This window comes from Phascolarctos cinereus, unplaced genomic scaffold (assembly GCF_003287225.1).
Source record: "Phascolarctos cinereus isolate Bilbo 61053 unplaced genomic scaffold, phaCin_HiC Scaffold_726;HRSCAF=1367, whole genome shotgun sequence".
In the NCBI taxonomy this organism is placed as follows: domain Eukaryota; kingdom Metazoa; phylum Chordata; class Mammalia; order Diprotodontia; family Phascolarctidae; genus Phascolarctos; species Phascolarctos cinereus.
The window spans coordinates 134621630-134629423 of record NW_027556098.1 but is presented as its reverse complement, the minus strand read 5'-3'; the positions used below and the strand labels follow the sequence as shown (position 1 = coordinate 134629423).

The 7794-nt window shown below is 39.0% G+C and overlaps 1 pseudogene; it reads right to left on the bottom strand.

Annotated features, from left to right (window-relative positions):
* Positions 1 to 6413: 6413 nt before the first annotated feature.
* On the bottom strand, positions 6414 to 6784 carry LOC110194695 (LYR motif-containing protein 1 pseudogene; annotated as a pseudogene).
* Positions 6785 to 7794: the final 1010 nt, after the last annotated feature.

The following is a 7794-nucleotide window of genomic DNA, read 5'->3' as shown; positions in this document are numbered from 1 at the left end:
AAAGATTATGAAAGTGAATGTTGAAAACTAAAAATAAATTAATGTAAAAAACAAACAAAAAAGGAACATGAATAAAAAATAAAAGTTTACTCATAGAAAAAAAAGAAAATAACGCCTTAAAAACAGACTAAGGCAAATGGTAAAAAGGTACAAAAGGCCAATGCGGGGCAGAATGCCTTGAAAAGCAAAATTGGCCAAATGGAAAAGGAGGTACAGAAGCTCACTGAAGAAAATAATTCCTTAAAAATTAGAATTGAGCAAATGTGTGCTAATGACTTCATGAGAATCAAGAAAAAATAAAACAAAACCAAAGGAATTAAAAAGTAGAAGACAACGTGAAATATCTCATTGGAAAAACAACTGACTTGGAAAATAGATCCAGGAGAGATTATTCAAAAATTATTGGACTACCTGAATGCCATGACCAAAAAAAAAAAACAGCCTAGAAATCATCAAGGAAAACTGCTCTGATATTCTATAACCAGAGGGTAAAATAGAAATTGAAAGAATCCACCAAAAACCTCCTGAATGAGATCCCAAAATGAAAACTCCCAGAAATATTATAGCCAAATTCCAGAATTATCAGGTCAAGGAGAAAATATTGCAAGCAGCCAGAAAGAAACAATTCAAGTATTGTGGAGCCAGAGTCAGGATAACACAAGATTTATCAGCTTTTACCTTAAAGGATCAGAGGGCTTGTCAGATGATACTCCAAAGGGCTAGGATTGCAGCTAAGAACACATACCCAGCAATACTGAGTATAATCCTTCAGGTGAAAAAAAATGGATATTCAGTGAAATAGAGGACTTTCAAGAATTCTTGATGAAAAGACCAGAGCTGAATAGAAAATTTGACTTTCAAGTATAAGACTCAAGAGAAGACTAAAAAGGTAAACAGGAAAGGGAAATCATAACAGACTTAATAAGGTTAAATTGTTCACATTCCTACATGGGAAGATATTTATAATTCATAAGAACTTTCTCATTATTAAGGCAGTTACAAGGAGTATATATAGACAGAGGGGACAGATATGAGTTGAATATGAAAGGATGATATTTAAAAAATAAAATTAAGGGGTGAGAGAGAGGAGTGTACTGGGAGAAAGAGAAAAAGAGAGGTAGAATGGGGTAAATTATCTCACATAAAAGAGGCAAGAAAAAGATTTTACAATGGAGGAGAAGATGGGGGAGGTGAGGGGGAGTGAGTGAACCTTACTCTCATCAGAATTGGCTCAAATAGGGAATAACATACACACTCAATTGGGTATAGAACATTATCTTACCCTACAGGAAAGTAGGACGGGACAGGGAGAAGGTAAGAGAGGGTGTGATAGGAGGGCAGATTGGGGCAGAAGCAAAACATTTTTGAGGAGGGACAGGGTGAAAGGAGAGAGAAATACAATAAATTGGGGGGATAGGATGGAGGGAAATACAGTTAGCAATAGTAACTGTGCAAAGCTCCCTCACTGCCAACTCTATCAATTATAAGAGTCAGAAAAACAACCCAGACTTACTTGTAATCCAAGAAGTAATTAATAATCACAGACAAGCTGAGAGCTTGCTTAGATTTGGAAGTACAATCACTACCCCCCTTCACAATCATTTAAGTTGGAAATGCTAGCCTGCATTGGACAGTGATACAGAAGAATTAATATGCCTTCACAAGTATCTAATATGACTTGAGGAAAATATGGAGGCTGAGGAGAATCTAATGTTCTGTATTGTGCTCTTGTAAAGCATTGGTGCTCTATCTGTTTCCTCTGCTGAACTTCCATACTCAGAATAAAGCTATTCCTTTACATTTTCAAATACTAACGTAATAAGTTAACTTGACTAAATACTTTCTAAAATTGTCCTTCAAACTTTATTTCTGTGTTATTTAAGAATATGGTAAGTTTTTGGTTGTTGAGTGGATTCACTTGGATGGAACCAGAGAGTCTTTGTTCAACCACTGGAATGTGAAAGCTGAGTTTAGGCTCCTAGTTCTTCTCAAACAAAGTGTCCAATTATTCAATTTTAGAATTAGGAGGAGCCTTAGCAATGATCTGGTTTGGTGCCTACCCAAATCATGAATATGATCTACAACATGCCACCCCTGCAGTGGTCATTTTGATTCCCTTAAAGACATCTAGTGCTGATTAGGTGATGAAATAGACTAATCACTGATAAAAGAGAGCTGATGGATTGCTGATGGATTCAGTGGGTAGACTGACACTTCTTTTTCCTCCCTTCCTTCCTCCCTCTCTTCCTTCCTCCCTTCTTGATGCTCTCCCTCCCTTCCTTCCTCCTTCACTCCCTTCCTTCCTTCCTTTCTTATTTAATTTCTTCCTTATATTTAATTTGACTAAGAATCTTTATAGCAATTTTTTCCCATGCCTTTTCAATGGGTGAGGAAGCGAAAGATGGGAGTGAGATAATTTGGAGCTGAAAATAAAATGTGATTAAATTAAAACAACAACAACAAGAACAGCAACAAAGTAGATATGCTTACCCTGGGCAGGGAAATTTACTGCAAGGTTTAGTTATGCAACTTGATTTTATTCTCTCTTTGCCACAAACTAGGCCCTAACATAAGAGGTCTAGTAACATATGATTTTATCTAGATTATATGTCATACATCAATATCTAAGCCTTAAAGCAAAAAATTAACCAGAACATTTAAAATTTGGGGGAAAAAAGAATATAGGAAGCAATTTAGATAATAATAGGATTATCCACTTTGACTGAATTGTGTCTTGCACCCTTAATTCTGTTGAAATTCAATTTCCTAGATGTTGGGAGGGCTGAGTTGGTTTGGAAAAATTAGCTAAGACTGTGGGCAGAGCTAAAGATATGCTTGTGTTTGTTTAAGGAAAGGAAAGGTAGCAAATTCTTATGCACATGTGGCCAATTCTGAATTACTTTGAGACCTCGGAAATTCCCTGGGTTCCTAAAACTTAAACCTCATTCTTCAGTTAAACATGGTCCAAACAAACCTGAATTCTCCCAGTCCTTGTTGTACTCTTGTCCCAGTTAGCCAGAAAAGTCAGTATTCCTTTAATAAGAGCCTAGAAGAAATTGGGGTGGAGTGGATTCTTTATGAAGACAAGAAGGGAAATGTTTATCGGTACATTATAAAATAAAGCTCTTACACGAGTTCTATGTTTTATGTCTACTGAGTAAGTTAACTAGAAAGTTAGTGGTCAAAAAATCCAGTTGCTTACATAAATCACCACCCTCTCCCATGTTCATTCCCCTTCCCCCAATATGCACATCTCTACCATAGTCAAGACTGGCAGACAAAAAGCAGGCAACCTGAATGAGTTGAGACAATTTGCTAGTTTCAAGTTTATTATGCAAAAGGATGCAGCAACGGTTTGCTGTCCCAGTTATTTTGATTCAATTCAACTCAACAGGGATTTATGGGCACCTATTATTATATGGGTACATATAACTTTTAATGGGGGAAGCTAGGTGGCATAACGGATCGAGTACTGGGCTTGGAATCGGGAAGACTCATCTTCATGAGTTCAAATCTGGACTCAGAAACTAGCTGTATGACCCTGGGCAAGTCATTTAACACTGTTTGCCTCATATCCTCACCTGTAAAATGAGATGGAGAAGGAAATGGCAAAGCACTCCAGTATCATTACCAAGAAAACCCAAACATAAGGTCACAGAGTATTGGACAAGACCGAAACAACTCAACAACAACAGCAACTCAACTTTATTTTATTTTTTGCAATATTCTCTTTATTGTGGTTGTCTGGAAGCAAGCCCACAATATCTCCAAGATATGCCTGTACATGCAAATAATTTCCTTTTCTTCCTTAATAGTATTTGATTTTGTCCAATTACATGTAAAGATAATTTTCAACATTCATTTTTGTAAAATTTAGGTTCCAAATTGTTCTCTCTCCCCTCCTCCACAAGACAGCAAGCAATCTGATATAGAACAACACAACTTTAGGAAAAAAAATCACACTCACTCTGGAATAAGGTAATGTGTCTTTATACCTTGTTTTGGAAACAGCATCAATATAGTACCATGAATAAAATCTGATTTTAAAATAAAAAGGTGTGGGACAGGGATCAAAATGTACTTTAGGGGCTAGAGAGCTGTAGAGAGAGAGGTCAGATGGAGAGGGGAGGGAAGACTGATAGAAAAATGAATTAGGCTGCCTGAAGGTGGGAGCCAGGAAACTAAAAGGACCCTTTAGGAGAAGAGAAACCAGTACCAAATAGATCAGTATAATGATAGAGGAAATCTTGAACCTTGAACCAAGTAGTGTAGTTTCTAGATCAAAGCAGAGCCTTCAGGAACTGTAGCTAAGGATCTATAAGGCTCAGGGACAACAAGAAAGAGAAAATCCAGACCTTCCTTTTTCTGGGAATTATGAATCATAAAGACTGTGAAGATTTGGGAAGAGGGACCAATTCTCTTGTTGCTATAAATTCTTTCCCTTTTGAGTATGTGGGCAACTCAGGGTAGCTCTATAAGTATAGAGGACTGTATAAGTCTGTGTGGAAAACAGGGCTCATTAGAAGAAAGTGTTGCTTGTGACTATAGGAATCTTCAGAGAGTCTTCTTTGTGGGGAAGTAGAGATACCCAGTATAGTGTTAGCCTGAAGGTTTTTATTATTCCATAAAGGGAAGTAAGCAGAGTCACATCTTGACTGTTTTTATACTTGGCTGTGAGTTATTCACAATTTTGTTGAATCAAATAAGGCCTGTTCTACATTCAGTGTTGTGTTAGCCCAAGTGCTTGCAGGACAGGTAGATTATTTTCCTTTTGTTGTGGAAAACTGTGCCAAATCCTGATGTCCTCTAGGGAAATACTGGTCAGGAGCACAAACCTTTATGTATTTTGTTAATAAACCTTCTAATCTTCAATAAAGATTGAACCTCTTTAATGTGAACCCATTGCTTTAATAATGGGCCACAGTATACACAAATACTGGATTTATGGATAATATTTTCAGAAACACAGGTATTGGCTAAAATGAGGATAAGTTGCCTACTGTTATTTTACTGAAGAGTATCACAATGTGATACTCCAGGAAGCTGGAGAAGAAAAAGACGTTGACTTCCTACAGAACAGAATTTGCTTAAGGTGAAATATCATGATGACTAGTAAAAGGTGACCTGATTTATAGTTAGCTCCTGCTAATAACTAGCTCTGTGATCCTGTACAAGTTACTATTTCTTTCTGGGGATCAGTTTCCTCACCTATATAATAAAGCAGCAGTCTAGACAATTTCACAGGTCCCATATACTTCTAGCTCTCGTAACTATACTTTCTTGAGGGCTAACCTGTATCTATTTTCAGGTTAAGGGAGGTGGAATCAGTGGCCTGAGCCCCTGGTCTGTCATTTACATGCCTCAGATACCCTACTCAGGGAGAGTGAGTGGGATATTATGGAGAACACGAGTTTATCCCAACCAAGACATTATTTGTTCTCCAAACTGGGGCTCTTTGCTAGCTCGGATAAAACCAGAAAGAGCAGAAGTACTTCAGAAATAAGAAAAAACATGCAGAAGCTAGTGTGCACAGTGGGACTATGGGCTTATGTCAGTGCCTTTCTTCAATTAGCCTGGGACTTGGAATGTACTGGAGATCAGCAACGAGAGAGCAGTTATCACTTCAGAAGTGTGTGAGCATCTGTTTGTGCCGACAGCATTTTCTTTATAAGTTGTCTAATGGACTGCTGAGCCATTCCAGGCATTTGGCATTCATCTGAGACCCAAGGGAACTGGCCAAGGTTTGCAAAGGGAACTTGGGGTATGGTGGATAGAGGACTGGATTTGATCTTTTGGTCACAGAATTGGAGTCTCAGAGGTGCAAGAGTCTTCAGAGGAATGGGAATCTCTTCTACAACATTTTCAGCAAGTGACCAGCTAGCCTTTGCTTGAAGGCCTGAAGGGAAGAAGAACCCACTACCCTATTCTCCCTGCTCCCTGCCAGTGGCAACTTATGCTAATTTTGTATAGTTCTAATTGGTAGAAATTTTTTTCTTACTCAAATTTCAGTTTGCCTTTCTGTGCAATTTCTACCCATCGCTCCTATTCTGCCCTCATGGGCCAAGCAAAATAATGCTAATCCTTCTGTCACATTTGCAAGTATTTGGAAACAGCTATTATGTTCCTCCACACTATCTCATTTAATCTTGTCTTTGCCACTTATTGGCTGTGTGACCTTGAACAAGTCACTTCTTACATTACTCCATCCCAAACCTTCTGTGATCCAAATAATATTGGTCTCCTTTCTGCTCCTCACACAAGATTCACTATTGCCTGACTCTGGGTATTTTCTTTTTCTTTTTCTTTTTTTTTCCCTCTTTGTCCTTCCTTTTTTAAGTAGAAATGATGCATCCTCTAGTTTGTATCCAGGCCCTACCTGGCTCACAGTTCATACAGAGAACCTATTTCTTGGATTAAGAAACTTCATTATGAGACTTGAGATATAATAGTTTGGAAAATTTTCTTAGCTTCTCCTGGGTTTGAAGTCCCCAACTCTGTAGGGGAGCGAGGGACATTGGAGGCGGGTGAATTGGCCTCGGATATGGGATCTGATGATGCAATCCTATTTCAATTCTTGCTGTGAATTCATCTATACATTGTTTAATTAGTTCTGAATTGGTAAGATTTTTGTTTTTCTGGGACAACATTCTGGCTTCATTTATAATGTACTGCTTTTCTCTGATGGTGTCTTCCATCTACCCCGATGCTGCATGCCACCTTCCTGCAAGCCTGAAAGCCCTGCCGTACAGGTTGAGAACTTCTTGTTGTGTTGCTGTTGTCATCTCTGTGTCCCTCCATGCTCTCTCCAACCCTTGCTAAACAGGATCATCAGGATTGTGAAGCAGACTGACTACTGACTGTGTCCATCATGCTTGCCCCCCGACCCGCAGTGCCGAGGAGAGGAGGGAGTGTCGGGAGTCCTGTGGAGTTGATGGGGACAGACTGGGGTCTGGCCCACTCTGGGTATTTTCACTGTCTATCCTCTGTGCCCAGCTTTCTCTCCTTCCTCCTTTCCACCTTTTGGGTTTCCCGGCTTCCTTCTAGTCTCAGCTAACATCTCACCTTCTACAGGAAGCCTCTCCTGATCCCCCTTCCCTCTGAGGATTGGCTCCAATCAATCCTGCATGCATCTTGTTTGTATGTAGTTGTTTTCATGTCATCTCCCTCATTAAACTCCGAGCTCCTTGACAGCAGAGACTGTTTTGCTTTCCCAGCACAGTGCCTGGCACATAGAAGTCACTTAATAATTCTTACTGGCTGACTGACTGACATTCCCTTCTTTGCCTCTTTGCGAGCTCATCTATAAAATGAGGAGGTTGGGTTAGAATCAAGGTGTCCTGAGCTAGGCTCTATGAACTGGTTTTAAAAAATATTTGATAACTTCATTTTAACATAATTGCTTTCATTTGTAAGCCTATATATTTTATACATTTAAAAAACTTCATTCTGGGGCAGCTGTGTGGCTCAGTGGATAGAGCTCTGGCCTTGGAGTCAGGAGGACCTGAGCTCAAATCTGCCTTCAGATACTTGACACTTACTAGCTGTGTGACCCTGGGTAAGTCACTTAACCCCAACTGCCTAAGCAAAGCAAAACAAAAGCCAAAAAAAAAAAATATAGCATTTTGAAAAGGGATCCACAGACTTCACCAGACTGCCAAAGGAGTCCATGACAAAAAAAAGATTAAGAATACCTCAAGTAGGTGATATCTGAAGTCCTTTTCAAATGTAAAATTCAACAATCACTACTCTTAGGAAGTCATTGGAAATGGCTATGTGACATGATGAGAGGCTTGT